The following is a 27,895-nucleotide window of genomic DNA, read 5'->3' as shown; positions in this document are numbered from 1 at the left end:
CTATTTTGGTGATTGTTTAGATTCAGCTGTACCTGATTTATTGTAAATCACATCTTTGAACCCAATTTCAAGTTCTACTATCCAATTGATTGAACTCTTTGAGTTTAATTATCTTTCCCCAAATTAATTGTGATTTTTTTTTAAATTAACCTGAAATTTATATTGACCTACCTTAGTTTAAGTCAAAAACCTGAAATTAAACCTTTGCATGTCAAGATCCAGCCCTATTTCTCCAATTTCCCATCTTAATCTTCTCAATTTCAGTCCCAATTCTGCCCTAATTTGGTTCCTGCCATTAAAGCATAAAAACCAAGCTTTAATTACTTAATTTCAGCTTATGTAATTTCTGTTTTGAACCAATTAATGGTTCAGTTGTGACTAAAACCTATTTCCCCATTTTAGGAACTCAAATCCAGGTTTAATTGTTCAAGTTATAGAACCCTAGTTTGCCAATTTGGGTTTATTTATTAAAATCCCCAATTTTATGTTAGGTTTTGAAATTAATTTATGAATTCAGTTTAACCCACCTTAATTATGGTCTGAAACCAAAAATTAGGACTGTGCATGTTAAGATTTGTCCATTTAAAGCAAAACCCCCAATTATGGGACTTGAACCGGATGCAAAACCAGGGCTTGAACCGGTCGACCGGTTCAGGTGTCCTGTGAATCCGGTTCAGCCAAAATGGACCAAAATACCCTTGACCCCTTGGATTGACCCTTGGCTGTATTCTGACCCCAAAACTTGGGGTTTCTCTGCTGCTTTAGGACTGTTTCAACCTATTCTTCATTGATCTTGTTTGTGTTGCTGGGATCTTTGGTGGGTAATTGTTAATATCTGATCTACAAATTCAGGTAAGGGAATTCTGACTTTAATTTTGGAGTGTTTATCATTTTAATTTGTTATTGTTCTGATTGCCATGTCATGCATCATCAAAATTATCCTGTTTATATAGTTTATTAGCTTTTATTTACTGCATTAGAATCTGCATGTGAATTAGGTTGCATTGGCATCTTGCATTTGCACTGATATTTACGTATTACTGATGATTATTATTGGAGAAGTACTGTTCTATTTAAATTCAGCTATTCATACATGTGCTATCATGCATAGATTGCACTGGGCTAGGCTGTTATATCATAACCCAGTACTGCGCCCCTTACCAACAGGGGGTAAGGTGTTGGACAACTCGTGGTACAGCCGAGGGGTATGTCGGGGTACCGTTCACTGTCCCATGTTAGCGTGTGTACTCCGCTGTGGGAATAAACAGTAGGGTTGGTCATTGAGGGTATGTTGGGTTAGCTGCCTGGTGATATGCTTTCTTGGCGGGTCCTCACCGTGGTAGAATGGTTTCGCTTGGGTGACCGACGTCTGGAGCTGCTAGGTATCATGCTTTCCGGTTGGTCATTGGGGATCTGTTGGGTTAGCTGCCTTATGTCATGCTTTCCTGGTGGGTTCTCTTCGAGGTTAGCATCTACCACCAGTAGTACTTAGACCTCACGAGACTTAGTATCTGTGCTAGGAGCATGTTAGTTTAGCATATGCATCATGAATATAATTGTGTTTGTATGCGTGTACCCCCTTACTGGGCTCAGTGGAGAGCTCACCCCTGTGGATATCCTTATTTTTCAGGTGATTTAGTTACTTTTAATAATGGATTTGCGGCACTGGAGTTCGAAGTGCACGATGCTTCGTGAGCATGTGATGATTGCACATTCTTCTGATCTTGGCCTGACAGTCCAGGCTATCTCCCCACTCTTTTATGTCTATAAATATTTCTATACTGATATAATATAGTTCTTGTATAGTTTTACCCTGTAGTACCTTTGAGAACTGTATAGTAGTATCACAAGCTTTATCCTTTATATAAATGAAATATCACATAGACTTCTCTTACTACTGATGTTACCTTTATTATTTAATTGTTTCTCGCTACCTGCGATTCTTGTATTTGTGAGCAATGATTGTAAATAGGTACTGCACTTGTGATCCTTGGGGATTGGTTGGATGTCAGAGACATCCCGCCACACTTGGCCCTTGTTAACCAGGCCGGGGTGTGACATTTAAGAACAATTACCCACCAAATATCCCAGCAACACAGACAAGATCAGTAAAGAACAGGTTGAAACAGTCCTAAAACAGCAGAGAAACACCAAGTTTTGGGGTCAGAATACAGCCAAGGGTCTATCCAAGGGGTCAATGGTATTTTGGTCCATTTTAGCTGAACTGGATTCACAGGGCACCTGAACCGGTCGATCGGTTCAAACCTTGGTTTTGCATCCGGTTCAAGTCCCAGAATTGGGGGTTTTGCTTTAAATGGGCAGATCTACTTAAATGTCACACCCCAGCCCAGTTAATAAGGGACAAGTGTGACGGGATGTCTCTGACATCCAACCAATCCCCAAGGATCATAAGTGCAGTACCCCATTCACAATCATTGCTCATAGATACAGAAATCTGAGGCAGCGGAAACAATTAAATAATAAAGGTAATATTAGTAGTAAGAGAAATCTATGTGATATTTCATGTATATAAAGAATAAAGATTGTGATACTACTATACAGTTCTCAAAGGTACTACAGGGTAAAACTATACAAGTACTATATTATATCTATACAGAACTATTTATAAGAATAAAAGAGTGGGGAGATAGCCTGGATTGTTAGGCCAAGATCAGGAGAATGCGCAATCATCACATGCGCACGAAGTATCGTGCGCTTCAAACTCCAGCGCTGCAAATCCAACATTAGAAGTAACTAAATCACTTGAAAAATAAGGATATCCACAAGGGTGAGCTCTCAACTGAGCCCAGTAAAGGAATGCATGCAAAACATATCGCAGCAATTATGATGAATGTCCTAAGTAGCATGTCCTAATATGGATACTAAGTCACATGGGGTATAAGTACTACTGTGGTAGATGCTAACCTAGAAGAGAACCCGCCAGGAAAGCATGACACAAGGCAGCTAACCCAACAGACCCCCAATGACCAACCGGAAAGCATGACACCAGGCAGCTCCAGACGTCGGTCACCCGAGCGAAACCATTCTACCACGGTGAGGACTCGCCAGGAAAGCATATCACCAGGCAGCTAACCCAACGAACCCTCAATGACCAACCCTACTGTTTATTCCCACAGCGGAGTACACACGCTAACATGGGACAGTGAATGGTACCCTGGCATATCCTTTGGCTGTACCACGGGTTATCCAACACCTTACCCCCTGTTGGTAAGGGGCGTAGTACTGGGTTATGATATAACAGCCTAGCCCAGTGCAATCTATGCATGATAGCACATGTATGAATAGCTGAATTTAAATAGAACAGTACTTCTCCAATAATAATCATCAGTAACAAGTAAATATCAGTGCAAATGCAAGATGCCAATGCAACCTAATTCACATGCAGATTCTAATGCAGTAAATAAAAGCTAATAAACTATATGAACAGGATAATTTTGATGATGCATGACATGGCAATCAGAACAATAACAAATTAAAATGATAAACACTCCAAAATTAAAGTCAGAATTCCCTTACCTGAATCTGTAGATCAGATATTAACAATTACCCACCAAAGATCCCAGCAACACAGACAAGATCAATGAAGAACAGGTTGAAACAGTCTTAAAACAGCAGAGAAACACCAAGTTTTGGGGTCAGAATACAGCCAAGGGTCAATCCAAGGGGTCAAGGGTATTTTGGTCCATTTTGGCTGAACCGGATTCACAGGGCACCTGAACCGGTCGACCGGTGCAAACCCTGGTTTTGCATCCGGTTCAAGTCCTAGAATTGGGGGTTTTGCTTTAAATGGGCAGATCTTAACATGCACGGTCCTAATTTTTGGTTTCAGACCATAATTAAGGTGGGTTAAACTGAATTCATAAATTAATTTCAAAACCTAACATAAAATTGGGGATTTTAACAAATAAACCCAAATTGGCAAACTAGGGTTCTATAACTTGAACAATTAAACCTGGATTTGAGTTCCTAAAATGGGAAAATAGGTTTTAGTCACAACTGAACCATTAATTGGTTCAAAACAGAAATTACATAAGCTGAAATTAAGTAATTAAAGCTTGGTTCTTATGCTTTAATGGCAGGAACCAAATTAGGGCAGAATTGGGACTGAAATTGAGAAGATTAAGATGGGAAATTGGAGAAATAGGGCTGGATTTTGACATGCAAAGGCTTAATTTCAGGTTTTGGACTTAAACTAAGGTGGGTCAATATAAATTTTAGGTTAATTTAAAAAAAAATCACAATTAATTTGGGGAAAGATAATTAAACTCAAAGAGTTCAATCAATTGGATAATAGAACTTGAAATTGGGTTCAAAGATGTGATTTACAGTAAATCAGGTACAGCTGAATCTAAACAATCACCAAAACAATAGGGTACAGGTAGAATTTTAGTTAATAAAGCTTAGTTTTTAAAGCTTTAATGGCTGAATCAGTTAGGACTGAAATTAAGGAAGAAATTAGGGAAGAAGAGGATGGATACAGCAGTATTTGATTAACTTACTCAAATTCTGCAGTAAGAATTTGTAGATAGCAGTTTGCTTCTAAGTTTCCAAGGTCTCTAATGGATATCTTCAAGCTCCCAAGCCAATACCAAGATGAAAGGCTCCAAGGTGATTCTTCTTTTCCTTCTTCTCCTTCTCTTTCTCCCACTTTCCTTTCTTCTTCTCTAAGGTACCAAGGCTGAATCGATTTCCCTTTAGTTTAGATATGTGAATAGTAAATTTGGAAATAAGTTCTATATATATAGTGCTTAAGTTAAGGGGCTGTTTGTTTAGCTAAGTTAAAAATCAGATTCTAAAATAGATTCTTAAAACAGATTTTAATTAGAATTTCGTACCTATTTCATTGTTCTAATTATATAATGATATCATACGACATCAAGGACAATCCGAACACGGGTAAATGTTAGGAATTGGATTTCCCACTGGGGATGTAGGTCCCACAAGGTAAAAATTACTATTCTACCCCTAATACACTAATTAATTAGAAATACAACATATATACCTATAAAATGGGATTCTTACCTGGGATTCGGCCTAAGACAGAGAGAGGCTTCGCAGGCCATCAAACCAGCATGCCAAGCACAGGAAAAAGATGTGATGCTGCCCATAGCTTGAGGTTAGCATGGGAAATATTGAACCAAAACCTGAAATCATTCGGGTTCCAAAAGTTCAAATTTTTTTTTTTTTGCGGGTTTTCACCCTCCACCCTCTTTAAAAAGAATTTCGTCCCCGAAATTGGCGTAGCTGGTAAGCTGAAAGGGTGAGGACATGCTTCTTGTAGGGAGCGCCAGGTGATAACAGTTGAGTATGATTACCTTTGGTCTGGTTTAACAGATTTTAAATATTGATTAGGCAATTTACCTAGTATATAGACATTCGTTACTTTTAATAATAGATTTGCAGCGCTGGAGTTCGAAGTGCACGATGCTTCGTGCGCATGTGATGGTTGCACATTCTTCTGATTTTGGCCTGGCAGTCCAGGCTATCTCCCACTCTTTTATGTCTAAAAATATTTCTATACTGATATAATATAATTCTTGTATAGTTTTGCCCTGTAGTACCTTTGAGAACTGTATAGTAGTATCACAAGCTTTATCCTTTATATAAATGAAATATCACATAGACTTCTCTTACTACTGATGTTATCTTTATTATTTAATTGTTTCTGCTGCCTTTGATTACTATATTTGTGAGCAATGATTGTAAATAGGGTACTGCACTTGTGATCCTTGGGGATTGGTTGGATGTCAGAGACATCCCGCCATACTTGGCCCTTATTAATCAGGCCGAGGGGTGACATTTAAGTGGTATCAGAGCCTTCATGCTCTACTCCTATTTACAATCAAGTTCACAGTACAGCAACTCTTAGACTCATTGATCTGAAGGTGAGTCTACTTAAGATGAATAAAAGCTTCAACTAAAAGCTACAACTAAAGTTAAAAAAAAAGAAAAAAGATAAAAAGAAAATTTGATTGTCCAACACGAGATATTAAATAGAAAATTAAAAACTTTATAAATAAGTTGAGTCTTTAGTACAATGGTTACAACTTTTTACAGACTTTAAGTACAAATTTCTACAAAGAACAGCTGAAAGGAAGTAAAGTAAAAGCTAGACTAAGATGCATAAGTCATCACTGTTGTGGTGGTGGTGGGTCCCTGACCAGAGAAGAAGGATCTCCATTGACCCAACTCAGTCTCCACTACCTGGACATGGCTGCTATCATGAGTGAAGTCTTTCCTTATGCCCTCAAATTCCTGTGCCATGGATCTCTCTAAGCCCTCGAACCGGCTAAAGAGGTGTCCCCAAGGTCCTATATAGACACAGTAAGTAGCAAGGATCTGCATAATAGATAACTCTGTGCGGTGCCCTGCCTTTGGGACAACATTGTGCCCACAAATCCTAGATAGTAATCGAGCTGAGGGAAGCAAGTCTAACTTGGATTTCATCCGGTTATAAAACTTTCCGTCGGTGAGAACTGAGTATAGCCATTCTTGCTCAATATCAACTAGGTACTCTGAGGTATCAGCACTCAGAGTACAATACCTCCACTCTCCCTCATTTGATATATCCAGTATGATAGCCAACTGAGCAATATTGAAGGTAATAGGCATGTCCTTCACATAGGAACAAATAATAAACTCTTCTCCTTCATACCGGTAAGATTGATTGCTTAAGAAGAATCGCACCAATCGAGGGTAGCAATGTCTCTACGGTTATAGCATGGATAGCCACCCTAGTTTCTCAAATCTTTCCTGGAGCTTGAATGGGATAAGGTCAGCCAAGACTACATTCCTTTCCTCTTCCACTTTCCGGAAGAACCTTGGGTTGAATTCAGCTGGAACTGCAGCTGCATGTCTACCTCTTCCTCTACCACCTCGACGTCCTCCATGACCATGGGCTGCAGCCATATTTGATCGAATGCTGCAATACAAAGAGAAAGGGAAGAAAGGAACATATGAGAATTTGTGTAAACATAATGGGAAAGTTGGGACAGCAACATAGCTAAGGTAGACAATGACTAAGATTCAATAGAAACCTTAGTTGCAAACATGCTAATGGGAAAGAATGGAAATCACAAGGTTAAGTAGACTAGTAAGGATTTGGCTGATTATACAATGAGAGGATAGCTATTGGTTGATAATAGATCTATTTAGAAATTTAGTCATATAAAGCACTTAGAAATTCTTCTTTTATGTATCTTCATGCTGTCATTGATAAAATGATTGGAAACCTAACCACTTTCATGTAAAAGAAGATCTAAAAGTTTGATAGATGCTAGGAGTACCTTAAGTTTTAAAATGAACAAGAAGTTAGCTAAGAAGACTCATTAGGACATTTTATCGAACACTTAGTGCGCACAACCTAGTATATAATTAGAAGAAGAGTTTTTGGATAAAAGCAGATTAGTAAGAACTTAAAAAAAAAAAAAAAAAAAAAAGAAAGAAAGGGACCCAAAATGTCCCAAATTGCTGAACCAAAACACCAGAATCAAATTCCCAATTCAAAATAAACCTTAATGAAAGTAAATGAAAATAATTTGAACAATATTAAGTAGATAATAGTATTCTTGGGGTATGGATCACGCATCCCCTGAGCACCTTCGAGGATACAATAACCAATGATAAAGCTATAGTCTTATCAAATTCTTATAAATAGATAAATAAAATAAAAATAAAATAAATAAATAAATCAAATCAATTTCATGTCCTCACAGATTACCTTATTCTTCATTCCTTGATCACTCTGACCTGCGTAAGAAGTAATAAGAGCTTAAAAGTGGGTAGAAATTTTGAAAGTGAGGAAGAAAGAAAAGTGAGTAGTGTTGCGTGCTCGAAATGGGTTTAATAATAATAATAATAATAAAATATATATATAAAGAGGATTAAGGAGATTTTTACACTACACTAGAACATAAGAAAAGACAAGAAAACTAGGTTATGAATATGAGAGAGGATGAGACTTGAGAGCCTGGCCTACTGAATTCAGGTATAAAAATCGTATATACATTTATACATGGGTACATAAATAGAAGATACCTTTACGCAACACACACTAGTAAACTATGAAATGCGTGCTGATAATGAGGAAGAAACACGAATCTTGCCCTCGTATGCTTACAATACTACTAATAAGTGTTTGGTATTTATCAAATAAATGATTAATTTTGTAAGACACATAAAACACAATTAGACATATTTACATATACTCGAGAATAATAAATACGTTACTCTTCAAACCTCCTTAGGAAGAATCATAGTTAGAACTAAATAATCTTGCTTTTACCTTCCCCTTCTTCCTCCGAAACAGCGGTTTGACTTCTTCGTAACCGTTGCCCTCCTGTGAGCGCGCGATCACGTGCAAATGTGGCCTCTACTTCTGAACCTATCTGATTCAACTCCGATGCGGTCGTGGGAGCAGAACACAATTCCACCTACTCTACCGTCATTGGTAGGAATTCCTTAGTGTATAGCCTAAATGTCTGTGAGACTCACCGTAGGACTTGTCATGTAGTCTAGTGAATGTAAGGAGATTGTCTTTTCTTTTCTCGTGACCTCAGTGTTTGTTCCGGACTACCTTGGGATGTGATCTGTAGAACTCATTAGAACCCTTACATGAAATATTGAGAGTGATCCTGTGTACCCTCTTATGAACCTATGACCTCACATGCCTCTTAGGAGTACCATTCCTAGGACTTGTCAGTAATCCTATCGGAAATTAGAGATTTATTTGGTATTTAGGTCCAGTCATTGACCTTGTCCGATGGAAGTTTCCTAACTTGTGTCTAGATTCCGTAGGGACGGTGAAAGATAGTAGGCACGTAGCTGAGAATTAGTATGGTTGCTCAACCGTGACCGAAGAATGATCGAAAGGGATGTTTCGGATCTGAGACTAGAGAGAATGAGTAGCAACCATTGAAATTGAAGTTTATGAGAAATTTATATTAAGTGTTGGTATATCCAAGTGAGACTGATAGAAAAGTTGTGACTGAAACTGAATGATTTGATAATACTTTGCTCAACAATAGGTATGAATGGAGTAATGGGTCCCCGAATGTCTCCTCCATTATTAGGAGTGAGCAATAGGGATCCCATCAATATTCCAACTCATTCTAAAGTTGAGTTAGGCATTGAAGAATCAGAAGTGATAGTCAACGACAAAGAAGAAGCCAAATAGAGCTAAGTGTAGCAGGACTTAGATCACATAGCGTATACATACTGTAAAACAGTAATTAGTCACGATTCCTTTCCTCAGATCCTTCTATGCTCTGTTAGTGTTTACATTCTTTCAACAATGGTTGTGTCACGATAGCTCATTCCTAATACGACATAGAAACAACTCTGCAATTATTCTTAGTCCAATGTTCGATATGAAATTCGTTAAATAACCTCCAAATCAACAATGAAATTATTTAAGTTACCTATTATCTTCTTTAACACCTAAATACCAAAACAATTAAGGAACATACTTTTACCTCAATAATTAGGTACCCTCTGTAGTTCTTCAACTCTACTCTCAGCGTCTGGTTGAACTTCATATCCATTCAACCCAAATCATATGATCAACCACTAGTACACCTTTCCTTCAAACTAGTCATTCATTTAAAAAAAAAAAAAAACATATATATTTATATATATTGATTCAATATACTAACCTTAGAATTATAATCTCTAATAATAGAAACTCTAGGTTCTTCTTAAATACTTCAATTGTATGTATAACTATACTTCTTATAAACATCTTAGGTATGTACCACATTAAACTTTCCACCAAACTTAAATTTACTTGTGTGTTTGTCTTATAATTGTTTTGTCTATATAATTGTAAGATAATCTCGAATGTCTATATACTAGGTAAATTGCCTAATCAATAATTAAAATCTGTTAAACCAGACCAAAGGTAATCATACTCAAATGTTATCACCTGGTGCTCCCTGCAAGAAGCATGTCCTCACCCTTTCAGCTTACCAGCTACGCCAATTTCGAGGATGAAATTCTTTTTAAGGAGGGTGGAGTGTGAAAACCCCCCCCCCCAAAAAAAAAAAAAGAACTTTTGGAACCCGAGTGATTTCAGGTTTTGGTTCAATATTTCCCATGCTAACCTCAAGCTATGGGCAGCGTCACATCTTTTTCATGTGCTTGGCATGCTGGTTTGATGGCCTGCGAAGCCTCTCTTTGTCTTAGGCCGAATTCCAAGTAAGATTCCCATTTTATATGTATATATGTTGTATTTCTAATTAATTAGTGTATTAGGGGCAGAATAGTAATTTTTACCTTGTGGGACCTACATCCCTAGTGGGAAATCCAATTCCTAACATTTACCCGTGTTTGGATTGTCCCTGATGTCCTATGATATCATTATATAATTAGAATAATGAAATAGGTACGAAATTCTAATTAAAATCTGTTTTAAGAATCTATTTTAGAATCTGATTTTTAACTTAGCTAAATAAACAGCCCCTTAACTTAAGCACTATATATATAGAACTTATTTCCAAATTCACTATTCACATATCTAAACTAAAGGGAAATCGATTCAGCCTTGGTACCTTAGAGAAGAAGAAAGGAAAGTGGGAGAAAGAGAAGGAGAAGAAGGAAAAGAAGAATCACCTTGGAGCCTTTCATCTTGGTATTGGCTTGGGAGCTTGAAGATATCCATTAGAGACCGTGGAAACTTAGAAGCAAACTGCCATCTACTAATTCTTACTGCAGAATTTGAGTAAGTTAATCAAATACTGCTGTATCCATCCTCTTCTTCCCTAATTTCTTCCTAAATTTTAGTCCTAACTGATTCAGCCATTAAAGCTTTAAAAACTAAGCTTTATTAACTAAAATTCTACCTGTACCCTACTGTTTTGGTGATTGTTTGGATGCAGCTGTACCTGATTTACTGTAAATCACATCTTTGAACCCAATTTCAAGTTCTATTATCCAATTGATTGAACTCTTTGAGTTTAATTATCTTTCCCTAAATTAATTGTGATTTTTTTTAAAATTAACCTGAAATTTATATTGACCCACCTTAGTTTAAGTCCAAAACCTGAAATTAAACCTTTGCATGTCAAGATCCAGCCCTATTTCTCCAATTTCCCATCTTAATCTTCTCAATTTCAGTCCCAATTCTGCCCTAATTTGGTTCCTACCATTAAAGCATAAGAACCAAGCTTTAATTACTTAATTTCAGCTTATGTAATTTCTGTTTTAAACCAATTAATGGTTCAGTTGTGACTAAAACCTATTTCCCCATTTTAGGAACTCAAATCCAGGTTTAATTGTTCAAGTTATAGAACCCTAGTTTGCCAATTTGGGTTTATTTGTTAAAATCCTCAATTTTATGTTAGGTTTTGAAATGAATTTATGAATTCAGTTTAACCCACCTTAATTATGGTCTGAAATAAAAAATTAGGACTGTGCATGTTAAGATCTGCCCATTTAAAGCAAAACCCCCAATTCTGGGACTTGAACTGGATGCAAAATGGACCAAAATACCCTTGACCCCTTGGATTGACCCTTGGCTGTATTCTGACCCCAAAACTTGGTGTTTCTCTGCTATTTTAGGACTGTTTCAACCTGTTCTTCATTGATCTTGTCTGTGTTGTTGGGATCTTTGGTGGGTAATTGTTAATATCTGATCTACAGATTCAGGTAAGGGAATTCTGACTTTAATTTTGGAGTGTTTATCATTTTAATTTGTTATTGTTCTGATTGCCATGTCATGCATCATCAAAATTATCCTGTTCATATAGTTTATTACCTTTTATTTACTGCATGTGAATTTGGTTGCATTGGCATCTTGCATTTGCACTGATATTTACTTGTTACTGATGATTATTATTGGAGAAGTACTGTTCTATTTAAATTCAGCTATTCATACATGTGCTATCATGCATAGATTGCACTGGGCTAGGCTGTTATATCATAACCCAGTACTACGTCCCTTACCAACAGGGGGTAAGGTGTTAGACAACCCGTGGTACAGCCGAAGGGTATGTCGGTGTACCATTCACTGTCCCATGTTAGCGTGTGTACTCCGCTGTGGGAATAAACAGTAGGGTTGGTCATTGAGGGTTTGTTGGGTTAGCTGCCTGGTGATATGCTTTCCTGGCGGGTCCTCACCGTGGTAGAATGGTTTCGCTCGGGTGACAGACGTCTGGAGCTGCTTGGTGTCATGCTTTCCGGTTGGTCATTGGGGGTCTGTTGGGTTAGCTGCCTTATGTCATGCTTTCTTAGCGGGTTCTCTTCGAGGTTAGCATCTACCACCAGTAGTACTTAGATCTCATGAGACTTAGTATCTGTGCTAGGAGCATGTTAGTTTAGCACATGCATCATGAATATAATTGTGTTTGTATGCGTGTACCCCCTTATTGGGCTCAGTGGAGAGCTCACCCCTGTGGATATCCTTATTTTTCAGGTGATTTAGTTACTTTTAATAATGGATTTGCGGCGCTGGAGTTTGAAGTGCACGATACTTCGTGCGCATGTGATGATTGCACATTCTTCTGATCTTGGCCTGACAGTCCAGGTTATCTCCCCACTCTTTTATGTCTATAAATATTTCTATACTGATATAATATAGTTTTTGTATAGTTTTACCTTGTAGTACCTTTGAGAACTGTATAGTAGTATCACAAGCTTTATCCTTTATATAAATGAAATATCACATAGACTGCTCTTACTACTAATGGTACCTTTATTATTTAATTGTTTCTGCTGCCTCTGATTACTGTATTTGTGAGCAATGATTGTAAATAGGGTACTGCACTTGTGATCCTTGGGGATTGGTTGGATGTCAGAGACATCCCGCCACACTTGGCCCTTATTAACCGGGCCGGGGTGTGACACCAACCCTAGACTTATTTCTAAAGAAATAAGCCCATTTCGGTGATGAATCTGTATAAACTCTCCCCAACTAGAAAAAAATTGTCCTCGAATTTTGCAGTGATGAGGGGGAAACAACATATGAGTAGCAGCTTCAACCATTCCCAAACAAAATTCTGGTGATGCAGGAACATTAGGGATGAAGTCTTCAAGGCGTGGAGCTTTCTCTTCGAAGAACCATAGTGGCATAACAAACTCTATGTGTTCGATCTTTGAATCACCCGTGAATGCCCTATCCATAGAGTCTTCAGTGTTAATAACATTCTTAGACACTAGCTCCACCTCTTCATCTTATACTGTATCAGCCTTATCTACATTGGTTTCTTCAACATAGACCACTTTAGTAGGATCTTCTACATGTTGATTTTCCATCTTTGAAGCTATAGGAGTGGTCTCTTTCTTTTCATCACAATTCAGTGCCACTTCAGATTTATTTTCAATTTCCTTTGGCAATGAAAATATGTATTCTCTATACTTGTCTGTGTCTTCTCTGTAACCTCTGAGTCTATCCCTGTGATCTCTGGCAGGGGTGACTCTTTGTTCTCCCAATCGTTGTAACCTATCCAGGATGGCTTCAGTTGCAGCCCGTTGTTCAACAGCAAATTTCTGGAACAGTTCCAACATAGCAGCCATAGGATTTGCTGATGGATTTACTACTTGATTACCATGCTGATCCATGGCTCTGATACCAAATAATGTAGTTCTAGATAGGGTAAAGCCCTACTAGAAGCCAATTAAACCAGGATCAATAACAAGGAACTAAGGGGTTGTTGGTTCTGCAGTTTCAGTAGGACAGAATTGCAGTGTTAGGTCAAATCTAGGGCTTAGGGGGTATGGCTAGGCAGGTTTATAGGACTCTAATAATGTAGGTATTATAGAGTTTTAAGTGTTTCGAAAATTCTGTAAAACTGGGCAGTAAGTCAGGATCGACTATGGGTTTTGGGGAAATTAATGAAGGATGAGGGGATTAGGGTTTTAATGGACAAATATGGCTGAGCAGCAATATCTAGAGTTTAATGGAATTCAAACAAAAATAAAGGGGGATCAATTGGGCAAGGGAGTAGAGGATTAGAAGAAGAAATTAATGAACAAGTTACAGCAGAAATCCACTAGCAGCAGCTTGGACAGAAGTGAAGGATAGAACCACTTTCGAATTGGGATCCTCCCGGCCATCACGGCGCAAGGAGTCAATCGGATTCCACCAATCCCTTTCCACTTTGATAGCACCACAAGGATGCACACTCACAAGGAGCACAGGAGCAGCAACAATGGCAGTCAACACGCAAAAGCTGAGTTTTTATTAATCAAATTCGTGTCCAAGGCTTTGCCCCTTTACAACCTTATATAAAAGACTCAAAAATAGACTTCTACTCTAAAAAGGAAAGGCCCAACCCAATCCTTAACCTATTAGGTAACTTAAATTGACTAGGAAACTAAAATACTAAAAGAAATAGACTCAAAACCTGGCTGGACTTATAGAATCCTAATCCAGCCCAACATACATCACATGACCACTTAAGTTGTCACATGACCACTTAAACAAGTCACATGATCACTTAAGTGATCACATGACCACTAATTACATAAAAATCAAAACTAAGGAATTAAAACAGCTAATCCCGTATGCAACCAAATTACCCATATTTTAAGCCCATAAAAGTGGCCTATTACATAGAAAACCCATGGGATCAAAGGCCCAACATACATATAACCCAACCTTAGACTTATTTCTAAAGAAATAAGCCCATTTCGGTGATGAATCTGCATCATCAGCACTGACATGATCTTTTCTGTCCTTGTTTCTTTGTGGAGCTTATTCATTCTCTCCCACAAGAGTTGATTCACTATCATTGATGTGGTTCAAGAGTATAAGATCCTACACTGGGAATTAGAAGCAAAGAAGCTTGCTGGAACCACACTTAAAGAGATAATTAGATTGAATAACTAATAAAAATCGACGGGAAAGTCCAAAACCAGATCGAGTTATTTTGAGAATTGAGCAGATTAGTGAAAACTCAATATGGAGAAATCTCATGATTTGATTTGGATGAAATTTGGTCGACTGTGAAGCTAGATCAGATCTATCAAAGCATATAAAAATCTTGAAATCCCTTGGAAAATTGAATATTGATGATAGCCAGCTTGCTTTAAAGTTAAGAAACTATGCAAAGTTCTTGAAAGATACATTTTCAAAAGAAAGAAAGAATTAGGTGTGATGCAAGTAGCACATGACTGGTTGGACCAGCAGGACTGACTTTGGAAACCCAAACCCAGACAGAACCTGTCCAACCTGGCTTTTTGGTCCACTAAGGTTTGGAAGTAGTTTAGATAATCTGTCTTTTATTCATGTTTTGAGTTGGATACGTAGGAATAGGCTAGTTTAGTCTTAGAGTTGGTTTAGGAGATTGAATTTGTTTGCAAGTTAGTTTCAGTTTTATATTCCAATTAGGCTTCTTTGGTTTTCGTTTATTTAAACCTTGTGACCCAACGTGGGTTTTGGGTTTCCAAAGTTGGTCTTGCTGGTTCAACCAGTCAAGTGCTACTGCATCAAGGTGACTAGTAAATAACAGAGATCTACCCCAGATATAAAGGAAAGAAGAACTTGATTGGAGGATTATAAGGTGAAAACAAAAGAGATCAATGGAAAAGAATGGGGAGGAAGAAGAAGAACTAAGGAGGAGTATGAAGGGATCAAAGCTGGGAGAGATCAGTTTTGATAATTGAGCCAAGAGGAAAGCGAGAGAAACACCAGTGAGCCAACCTTAGAAGCCTTCAAATAACAGCAACTCAGAAGCATAAAAATTCAAAATAAATTTTCAGCCAATTAATTCGATTGGGGGGAGAGGGGAGGGGATACGAGCATGTATATATAGACTTCTTAAAGACCTATTTCGACTCACAAAGGATTCCTAACATTGGCTTACAATTTACAACTGACTCTAATTTCAGACCATAAACAGGACACTTTATTTGCTATGTAAACAATTACTTTCCTAATTGTACCTATCAACAACTAAGAAATTCATTTAAATTAATTATGGATTACAATGATGCACCCACTAATAGCTCATAATGACTATTCTTCCCTCCTTGGATGCCGCTAGATCTTGTTGTGCATCTTGGCTTGGCTCTTTGTGGGCTGGGCCTTCATAATGGATCAAGCCTTTCCAGCCAGCCTACATCCTCAGCTGCTGCATCAATTTTCTTCTTGCTCCTTTTCTTTTTCAATTTCTGTTTTGTAGAGATGGTGCTTATATGTTCTTAACTGTTTGGGAGTTGTTCAAAATCCTTCATCTCATTTAAGGTTTTGTGTTCCATCTACAATTTTCTTTAATTTATCAATAACAAGTACCTCTAAACCAAAATCCAATTAAGCATTCAACATCTAGGTTCACTTTCATACCAAATCGATGCAAGACACGTTTTTTCATAATTGGCCTGCCTTGTGCCAAAACTTTATTTCTGTTTGTATTTTAATATTCTATAATGGTTATGTTCTTAGAAGCTGACTATTTTATAACAAACATAAATTGCTGTTAGTCTTTAGTAGCTCTTTAATTTGTAGCTGTAGTTCTACTTCCGTTGCCAATACATATTTTGGCTTTTTTTAGTTTTATATGCTATATCAACTTAGATAACTTCAGTTTTTGGAATGCCGCAGACTGCAATTGGGGGAGGGGGTGGAGATATTGGAAAGAAAATTAATCATGGTGGTGGCGACGGGGGTGATGATGGTGGTGATGATGATGACTATATTAGTGACTTTGATGATGGTGATGAAGGAGATGAGGGTGGTTTGTTTAGGTTGCGAGCTGTTTTGGAGGAGGTACATAATTTCTGTATATATTTGAATTAGAATTATGTTCTAGAGTAGATGCAAATGTTTCATTTAAAAGTACATTATTCAATACTCACTTTTCTGTGCTGTTACCAGCTTTTTGATTGGAAGTTTTTAGATGCTGTCTTGCATGAGTGGCAAAAGACAATGAGGGATTTGCCTGCTGGGCTCCAGCAAGCGTATGAAATGGTAAATTCTTACAAATCTTTTTTTTTTCTTCTAATAACTATGGTTACAAAATACAGTTTCTTGTAATATTTTCTTCAGGGTTTGGTAAGCTCTGCTCAAATGGTGAAGTTCCTAGCAATCAATGCAAGGCCAATGACTGCTCGGTTTATTTCTCGAGCTCTACCACAAGGATTATCAAGGCAATTCATTGGCAGGTAAAAACTGAGATCCCTCAAATTCATGTGATTCGATAAGTTGAGAATTTCATATAATTTTTTTGGTAGAGGAGTATGTATGTCCTGATCAACATACGTTGTCATTATTTGTAATCATTATGTAAGTTCTCACTAGCCAATTGGGCTCATTTGGTATAACATTTTGAGTGAGTTCTCACATTCATGTTTGCCTGTGCTTTTGTGCGTGTGTGCATGATTTTCTGTTGTTTGGGGCACAGCCGCACAGGTGCTCTTCCAATTCATGAACCTGATTAGGACTATAGTAATGGATCATACCAAATCTTATTCCTTATTAAGTTGCCATCTCTTGTCATTATCTGAATTCTCCTTCCTCACAGTTTTTATTTCATTTTTCCCCATTTGGGCTCCTTTCGGGAAGGGACAGCTGTTGCTGTTGTTCCTTGTTGATAAAATATTCATTTCTTTTGAACCTGATGACTCAAATTTTCATGGCATGGTTGTCATGTCACCAAGGTGAGCCACAGCAGTGGCCTGCCATCTTGACACCGAGCGAGACCAAGGCACCCAAGATGAGTGCCATATGTCATTTCCCAGGCCATATTTTTCTAGATATTTCTCATCTTATAAATTTGTGTGTGTCTAATTTATTACATATGGAAGGCAAGATCATCAGGTTTTTGGGTATGTGCACCTTTTCACATCAGGTGACTAGTTACCTTGGGCCTCAAAAAGGGGGGGGGGGGTTGTCGCCTAGGCAACGCCTTGCCAACTATGTTTATTCCAATTGCATCTGACATCATGCATCTCAAGTCCAAATTATGACAACCCCCTTTCTCCCTCCCACAGTGGATAAAAAAGGTGAAGAAAGACCCATTAGATTAAAAAACAAGGGCGTACCTAGTGCACAAGGCTCCTGCCACTGCAGGATTTGGGGAGGGTCATAATGTACGCAGCCTTACCCCTGCTTTCACAGAGAGGCTGTTTCCAAACTCGAACCCGTGACCTCTTGGTCTTGGTCACAATGAAGAAAGACCCATTAGATATGTGCATATTTTCTGACTTCATTTTCCCTAAAAAACTTGGATTATTGAAACCAATGTTAAAAATTGTGCTAAAAAACCATAAAATAGATGTAGGGTTCTGCTTAAGAGGTTTAATCAACTCAGTCCTTATGTTTTAGCCCATGTTAACAAATAACAAGTGCATATGTATATCTTTAATATTATATCTTTTAATAGTTCAAACAAAACATTCAAATTGAATTAAAATTTATTTTAAAATCAAGTATTCTTAACACTATATAAAGAGTTTTATTTCTAAGTGTTAGTTGGACATCGTGGAAACTGAATTATTTTTGGTAATTTGGTTATTTCAGCCAAATCAAACTAACTTAAGTCCATGGTTCTGCTGAGTTCAAATAATTATGGTAAGTCTATGTTATGTTGAGTTGAGTTAGAGTTAGTAAAGATATCATTAATGGAATATTTCCCAAGGAAGAGACCTAAATCCAAGGTTCGAGAAGTTGGTTTTGATGAAATATTTTGGGTTTTGGTCAGATTTCGACCGAAACCTGTACCAACAACTTCCAATGACGACCATCCTTGCTCTTTTCCCCCCTGCTCTCTCTCTCTGTCTGTCTGCACCAGCGACAGCTGGAGATGGCTCTCCTCTCTCTCTGTGAATCCCTTTCTCCACCACCCCCTTCTCTCTCTCTCTCTGTGCAAATCTGATTTCACTCTCTCCCCCTCTCTCTGCAATTATCCTCTAATTTCTATCCAATTTCACCCACTCTCTGTGAATTTCTCTGCCAAAGAGACCCTGTTAATCTTAAATTACCAAAGGGAAGCTTAATAGAGATTAGAAGCAGACAAGGAGTTCTGCTTTGGATTAAGTAACCGAAAAGAGAAGAAATTCTGGAAACTCGAATAGTAAAAATTAGATAATATGAACCGGCCCAACCTGGTTGAACCAGTGGTTCAATTTAAGTGACTTGAGTCACCTTTTATTTAATATGTATTTCTTTTTCTTCTTTTTTTTGGGATCCACACCACACTTTCATGAATTAGATAGGAGTGTGGGTTTAGTTAAGTCGGCTAGGGGTCCTTTAGACTCCTAGGCTGAGTAGGAGTAAGGCTATTAAGCCTATTTAAATTAATGAAATCCGTGGAGCACATTCACTCTCCACTTTTGAAAATTAAAACTCTGCTTGTGCAAGCTGCTGCTTCTCTTCCATTGTGAAGACTGCTTTGTGTGTGATCAAAGCAAGGTGGGATTGGTGTGTGATCCAATCGACACCTTGCAGTGTGAAGCCCGGGTGGTTCATACAAGCTCTCCTTCAAGTTTTCTTCGTAAAGTTTCAATTTTTAATCAAGGTTTTGTTGCTGCCGATTGTTCACTGCATCTCCAAGTAAGTTTGAGACATCCCCAACCCCAAACTTCTTCTTCTAAACCTTCTACAGCCCAACCCTAATTTTCCCCTTTTATTTTCTTCAAATTCCCATAACATAATTCACTCATAGACCTAACCCTCCATCAGAATCCTTCCAAATTCAAACCACAGCACCCTCAAGACACCCCCTCCACTTGATCCAGACCTTTTCCCCTTTCCATCACCAAAACCCTAACTTCCATCAATTCCCATTAAAACCCAAAACCCTAGAATACTGTCCAGCAACATCCACCCTTTTCCTGACCATCATACTTTGGCCGAGTGTCCCTCTCTACCCCTAGAGAACTCGACCTGAACCCCCTGCCCTAAATCTACCTCTAAACCCTAGATTCCATCACTTCCATCTTTTCAAAAACCCGAAACCTTAACCTGCTGCCACTTGAATTCTCACAATTCCACTCATCAAACCATCACTGGACCTTCACTGATAGACTCCCCTACACCTGCCTAGCATAACCATACCCTCAAACCCTTACCTAACCCTAACCCTAATTTTGACCTAATTACATATTTTACCCCAAGCAGACTGCCTGTTCACAGCAGATCCTGCAGTGCTGGTTCCTAGTGGGTCTTCTACCTACCTAGGACTACAGTAATTGGACTTCCCCATGAGTATTTTTTAACCATTGAACTGTTGCACTCATACCTGTGTCTTTTTGACAACTTTGACCTCTTCTTAATCACATGCAAGAATCCATTTGGGCTGAAAATTTATAGGTACACAAGGAACAGTGGGCCACCTCCACCCGATATTTGACAGTAAAATGAATTGCCATGTGGTAGCTAGAAGATGACCGATGTGAATGGCCTGGTTGAACACACGATGCACTACTCACTTCCTTTTTTAAATCACTTGTTTTGTCAAAATTTACATCCAAGGGAGTTAGGTAAATGGGTCTGTCTGCTTCAAAGAGTTTATAGGACACAGATTGTGGCTGATCAGGAAGCTACAGGGGTTCTTTTTCCATTTCTCTGCTTTTTTTTATTTGGGGGGGGGGGGGGTGTCTGTTATTTGTTATTGTCTTTGCTATTTCAGATTTCGTTTTTGCTGTGTGTGTGTTGGCATAGTCCGAGATCTCGCCGAGATTCTCGGTTTTCGATTTTCCGAGTCGAGATGGCCTACGAGTCCCAAAAGTATACTTTCTCGCCGAGAGATCTCGGTTTGACATAGGCAAATGCCCATCTAGGTCCTTTATATGAGTGCCACATCTTGAAATCTTGGTGGAAAATCTTGGTATACAGACACCTATCTATGCCAGGAACCAAGGCAGACAAGATAGACAGTTATTTATGCCTAATATCATTTAAATAAAAACATTTACTTAAGATATTATTCATAAATAAGCAAATACCCCCCTATTTGAATCCAATAAAAATAGTTAAAAAATAAAAAGAAAAAAGAAAAAAAAGTCAACCCCCCAGTTCAAGAACAAAAACTGGATTTTCGACGGTAGGTGCAATTTTCAACTTTTTAATGCTGGGGTTTTTCTCAAATCTAAAAATTTCATAAATCTTATTATGGTAAAACATTGCTAAAAACCAAAAGTGCGGTAAAATATTCATTTGTTTTGATGTCCAAAAAACTATTTTCATTCAGAGCGATTTTGACAGCATTCGCGCACACCGAATCCCTAAAAAGGAAAGGCCTAACCCTATCCCTAACCTATTAGGTAACTTAAACTGACTAGGAAACTAGAATACTAAAGGAAATAGACTCAAAATATGACTGGACTTATAGAGTCCTAATCCAGCCCAACTTACATCACATGACCACTTAAGTTGTCACATGACCACTTAACCAAGTCACATGATCACTTAAATTGAACCAATTGGATGCAACCAATTTGAAACGGTTCAATTAAAAAACATAAAAATAAACTAAGTATTGGGCTAATCCCGTATGCAACTTATATACCCCTAGTTTAGGCTCATTAAAGTGGCCTATTACATAGAAAACCCTTGGGAACAAAGGCCCAACATGTATATAACCCAACCCTAGGCCTATTTCTAAAGAAATAAGCCAATTTCTATGATGAACCTGCATCAGAAAGGGGTTTAGAAGGAAAAAGAAAAAAAAAATAAAGCACAATACTTGCCGTCAAGGTTGGAGATGTCACCGGACGCCCGTGGAGGTTGGAGATGTCGCCAATGGAGACTGGAGAGGTTAGAAAGGGGTTTAGAACTTAGAAGAAAAGGGTTTAGAAGGAAAAAAGAAAAAAAAAAATAAAGCACAATACTTACCGTCAAGGCTGGAGATGTCGCCGGATGCCGGTGGAGGATGGGGACTGAGCGAGACGCCTCTGCTTCTTCTTCTCCTTTTCTCTTTCTCAGATTCTTTGCTTTTTTCTTTTGGAATTTGGTCGTGAAGCCGTGAAGGTGAAACCGTGAAAGTGAAACCGTGCAATGGTGAGTGAATTGACTTGGTATTTTGGTCTTTACTAGTTTACTTTACTTTAGGGTTTTTTTTTTTTTTTTAAAAACATATGATTCCATGCTTCTCAGAGCATGGAACCAAAAACATGAAGGAGAACTTGTATGAACCACCCGGGCTTCACACCGCAAGGTGTCAATTGGATCACACTCCAATCCCACCTTGCTTTGATCACACACAAAGCAGTCTTCACAGTGGAAGAGAAGCAGCTGTTTGTCAATTAGAATAACTTAAACTGCATAAAAAAAAGTATCTAAGGCAACCGCCCAGCAGAATAGGTGTCTTAAGGCGCTCGCCTTTGTGACATACTGTAAGGCGGCCAACCGCCTAGCCCCTGTAAAACCGCCTGGACGCCAAGGTGATGCCTTGATAACTATGTCTACGATCATTAACTTAGGTTATGTCATTTCAGTGGAAATGCACACATAAGTTAATTTGGTATGGTCAAATATTCAGAAAATGAAACTAGACTTGGTGGCCATGGATATTATATTTTAGGCATATGACAGTCTTCATAAAACCTACAACCTGCTCTTAAAAATGAGGTTCACCTCTATAAAGTCATTTATACATGGGACAGTTATAATTTGTAGGTTTGGTTCATGTTTGGAAGTTATCATGATGTGCCAACTTTGGTAACATATTGGTTTAATCGCATACTGTTGTACAAATTGACATTTTCCCTCTGTTTATTTAATATCTTCTACAATTCATATGTTTGTTTTCTCGGTAACTGGTCCTTGAGTTTGTATGTTCTTGTCTGTTTGTGGCTTTTTACCCAATCCTCTTGTTGTGCAGGATGATTGCAGACCCAGCTTTCCTATATAAGCTTATTTTAGATCAGGTCGCTACAATTGGTTGTACTGTTGGGTGGGAATTGAAGAATCGTGGGGAAAGGTATTTCTTTTAATTTAATTAGGTGAATGGAAAGTATGTCTTATCTGATGTGGTATTCACTTGATATATGTCTTCTTCATCTTAATATGATAGGCTTAAGCGGGAATGGGATCTGGCTCTTATTAATGTGCTGACAGTATCAGCCTGCAGTGCCGTCATTGTATGGTCACTTGCTCCTTGTCATTCTTATGAAAATACATTCCGCTTTGATTTGCAAAATACATTACAAAAGCTTCCAAACAACATTTTTGAGAAGAGTTATCCACTCTGAGAATTTGACTTGAAAAAAAGAATCCACTCATTCTTCTACAAGGCTGCAGAGCTCTGTTTGGTAGGGTTAACTGCTGGAGCAGCACAAGCTGCATTGTCAAAACTTTCAGCCAGTAACAAGGAGGGAAGGTAAACAATTTGTCTGACTTGCTTTTTTATTATTTTTTTATATTTGGTGCTATTCCACTTGTGTATTTCTAGACACATTTTTCTGCAACCATTCTGTATCTAAGCCACCATTGCTTTTTATGCAGGTTATCTGTGACAATACCAACCGTCAGTACAAATGCACTCGGTTATGGGGCTTTCTTGGGACTTTATGCAAATCTGCGATATCAGCTGCTATGTGGAATTGACAGAGCTCTCTTTAACCGTTATGATGTTATTGGGGTGGCATTATTTTTTAGCACTGCATTGAGGTATTTTTTTTCCCCTTATTTACCATCATCCATATAAATTTGATCTTGGTGCCTTAAGAATTTTTTTGCTTATGTTAGTGTATATTCGTATGGACTACTTTCACCAAGAATTATTCTTGCATTTTGACGTGTTAGTTTCTTTGTTTAATATCTGAAGATGTTTCGAATTTTTCATAACTTATTGCTGCTGCCTAGTGATTATGGGAAGTGATTCTTTGAAATGATTGTTGTTCTTACAGTTTGATATTATACTGTTGAGGTCTGAAGGTTTATCTTCTTTTTTACTATCTATAGTTAGTTATGTTTTTTTATTCTAGTTTTGATTATCAACAAGAATTATGTGGCTGACGGGGACTACATTATCGTATAGTCACCCAGATCCAAATCAGCCCTATTACCCCCTTTTCTTTTAGCTAGTTCATCAGCCGAGACATTGGCACATATTGATGGGGAACAGACCCCAAGGGAAGGTGGTGCATAGATTTAAAACAAAATTTAGGTTGGTTTGTTTCAAATATATGAGGCTAATAATACCATTAGATTCGAAATTACTTGCAACTAAACAAGAGTCACGATTAACTTTGAAGAGAATTGCAATTTAACAAAGCTAGAGCAGCAACAAGTAATGAAATAACAGAAAATTTAAATAAAAATGTTGTAGAAGAGCTTCTACTTACTCGTCAACTCTAGCACTCCTTGAAGAACATTAAGGCTCCATGGAACACTGGTGTAGCCTAGGAAGGCTATCATGCCAGGACCAATTCTGGTAGAGAATATTACCCAGATCTAAAGTAAAATACTTGCGATGGTGATGAAAATGAATGATGAAGATAGATAGTTGGATAGGTGCAGCCAAGAGTCCCACTGGTTGCCAACCATCGGAGTCGCACCGAGGTCACGATCGTAGGAGTCCCATCTTGATCCCACTTGAATCTCACAAGCTTTCTTGCATATCACAAGGAAAAAACTCTCACAAAAGGAGTTGTCATATTTCAGATTTTTCTTGGATGATTGAAAGCTCACCCATGATTGCAATTTATAGATGAAGGAGATTGAACCTCAATTGATGACATCCTATTTAGCATTTGCAATTCCCAAACAAAGGGAAGAATTCCAAAGGCTGGATACATGAACAACTAAAACGTTAATTGGTCTTTGGAATTCCCAAGACATGGGGGAACGCTTCCAAAGAGAATAACTTAATGTAGAGCCAACTAAGAAATAGTGGCAGCAAACATACCAAATTGGCAAGCCAAATTAGGGTTTGAAACCAGAAATTAAAAGGAATTCAGAAATCAGAAAATTAACCAGCTGATGGGGGTGAAATCTGTATCGAGTGTAGGTCTCAACAGTGTGAAGTATCCCTCCAAATTAAGGCTGGTTCTGATGGTCTGATGTAGAGTAATATTAATTCACATAATTAGAATGTAAAAGAATGAAAATAGAAACTTCGGGTTTCAGACAAACCAGTCACCAATTGAATATTAGATTTGGAATGAGAAGAGAAGATTACGCTTGCAGGTTGTACTCCAAAACCAGGTTCAATAACTTGAAATGGAATTCAGAAGTTGCAGCAGCCGGAACTTGAGGAATAAAGAGATCGAGCTTCAATGGAGAAAACCGGGCTTGAAACAATGCTGTGGACTGAGTCTTCTTCAAACAATGATCAAATGGTCTTCTTGAATGACTGAAACTGAATATCAAATCTGTTGAAAGTATTCTTGAGCCTTGCAGAAAATTTCCAGTAACTAGAATGGTTCTTCAAGATATCGGCTAGGGCAGATCTGTGTATTGTTTATGAAATCAATAGGAGGATGGAAAATAGAATGGTATCTCACCCTAGGCTTCTCACCTATCCTATCTCAGGATTTAACAATGCTTTAAGCAAAACTTTCTATTCATTCAATTGTGGACTCAATTGAGCAATTACAACTATATTTATAGCCACAATGGCTGAACATAGAACCTGAAAATCAAACTCAAAACTAGGACTCAAAGTAGAACTAGGATTCAAAACTAAACTAGGAATCCTAATTAGGATTACAATTCCAGCAAAACAAGGACTAAATAAAAGACAAAAAAGATTAACAAACTAGCCCACAATTTATGCTGGTGTAACTGCTGGTGTAGGGAATAATCCCTACACCTGTAGCTGGTTTTGGTCAGCCGATGTACATCAGAACTACTTCTAGAAAAACTAAAGAATAATCAATACTACGTAAGAAAGGAAAATCTACTACATTAATTAACCTAGGAATGAAAATAAGCTACTACTAAGTCTAATCCCATATGTCTTGAACCCACATATTAGGCCCATTAAAGTGGCCCATTACAAAGAAAACACAAGGAATCAAAGGCCCAATGCATACATAACCCCACCCAAGGCTTATTTCCAATAAAATATACCCATTATGTGACTTATCTGCATCTAACACAGATTTATAATCTATCAACAGAAATATACTTAACATTCCCAGGCAAGCTTTCCTCACTAAATGACTTACAAGCCTTTATATAGGCATCGACTTCTACAAGCCTTAGTTGCTTATGCCCTAAAGAACTAGTTACTTGGTGCCATAAGTAACTTATTACTTTTGCTTTAGGCAACTAGCTACTTACCACAAGTAACTAGTTTTCTTTTATTTATTTATTACAATAAGTAACTAAAAATTACCTTTCAAGTAACTAGAAAACTTTAAAACTAACCAAAAGAAGAAGTATGAAAATACCGACCTTGCATAGGTGTATGGGAACCTATTTTGCTTAGGAAAAGAGCAGGAACCCCATTACCGTGAAATTTTTACCAGTCGTTTGATTGTATCATGTGCATGTTCAGTCAAAGGTGGAGACAAGCACAAATGATGCATTCATGCTGTCAAAGTTTTCTTTTTTCCTTATACCATCATGAATATTTTATTGTGTGTGCCATGCAGGATTCTGAATGTTCAAATTGGAGAGACATCAAGGCTAGCTTGGCTTGGGGTAGAGGGAGATCCTCTGATTCAGTCAGATAACCTGTTGAAGGCTTACAGCAGACCATCTAAGGATGTTGCCACATCTTCTTCAAACTGGTTCATCTCTAAGAATGCTATTGTTTCTGGGTTGGGTCTCCTTGGCATTAAGCAGAGTACTGCTGACCATGCTGCTGATGGAGAGATGGCACCTCCCAAAGCACGGAGGAAGAGAGTTGTCAAGAGAAAGTTGACCACAAGTTCATAGCACATCTTTCTTTGATGGTATCACAGACCAATTTTGTAGCCCGGAAAGATTCCATTTTTGTCGATTAGGTGGCGTTATTTGCTGTTGCTTCAATGCAAGGCAATTTAGTGGCATGGATTTGCTGCTGCTTTGATATTTTTTTTTTTTTTTTTGGGGTGGGGGGGTTGTGTTTGAAATGGGGGCCTTTTTTATTATTTGAGAGGAGAGATTTGAGGTGAGATAAAAGAAATTGTTAAATTTTATTTAATTTTTAATAACTTTTTTTTTTTTGTAATAATTTAATTTTTAATTACAACCACTTTAATCAATGGGAATGAATAATTTTTTTCCTTTTTTTCTTTACTCTCCAAAATATTAAGAAATCTTGTGACAAGTGAGAAGGGTTTTACCTTGTTTGGCCTGAGAATCTTGACTGGTTACACGGGTTTCCTTTCATGGACTTATTCAAAGCATCTATGTGATGTCCTCTTTTCTGTTAATGTGCCCCTTCTGCTGGATAACATTTTTCTTCTCTTCTCTTCTCTTCTGATTTGCAAAAGACATATTAAGTATCACTAGTGTGACTAATGGAAAACTGAACAGGGTGGATACAAATAGGACTCACCTTGCAGCCCTTAAATATATTAGTTACATCAGATGCCAAAATGGTCATTGACTGCCAAAATCAGAATGAATTACAAAATGGACATGAGACTTGGCAGTTTAGAAATTCAGATATTAGCAGCACAGTTGATAGAGTTTGTTCATTTGTGTTTCAATCAAGACAGTTTAACAATGAAGCACACCCACCGGCAGCCATGCGGCCAGGAAAAGAACATGACCGTAAAACGGTTTGGCCTCCTTGTAAGAAACAAAATTCTGATACCATTGTTTTAATTAACTGCAGGTAGGTACTCTTCTCATCCTTCATAATCAAGTGTATAGAAGATGGTATAGTTGTGGTCTTTATTTATTTATTTTTTTCAAGTTATGAGATGTTTCTGGTACTTATTTTTACTACTGTGGTAATGTTTCGTTTTTTTTTTATGGGAAGTAATGTACAGTTTGAGTACTACAGCTTATTTTAACAGGTGTGGTTTTGGGTTTTTTGAGTTTTCCCTGTTTTTGCAA

General features: G+C 37.8%; 1 pseudogene; it reads left to right on the top strand.

The window, feature by feature from the left end:
- LOC122663046 overlaps window positions 1-26,912 on the top strand; it is a 41,488-nt pseudogene extending 14,576 nt beyond the window's left edge.
- The last annotated feature ends 983 nt before the right edge of the window (window positions 26,913-27,895 follow it).

This window comes from Telopea speciosissima, chromosome 5, assembly GCF_018873765.1.
Source record: "Telopea speciosissima isolate NSW1024214 ecotype Mountain lineage chromosome 5, Tspe_v1, whole genome shotgun sequence".
Lineage (NCBI taxonomy): Eukaryota > Viridiplantae > Streptophyta > Magnoliopsida > Proteales > Proteaceae > Telopea > Telopea speciosissima.
This window is presented reverse-complemented; position numbering and strand designations above follow the sequence as displayed.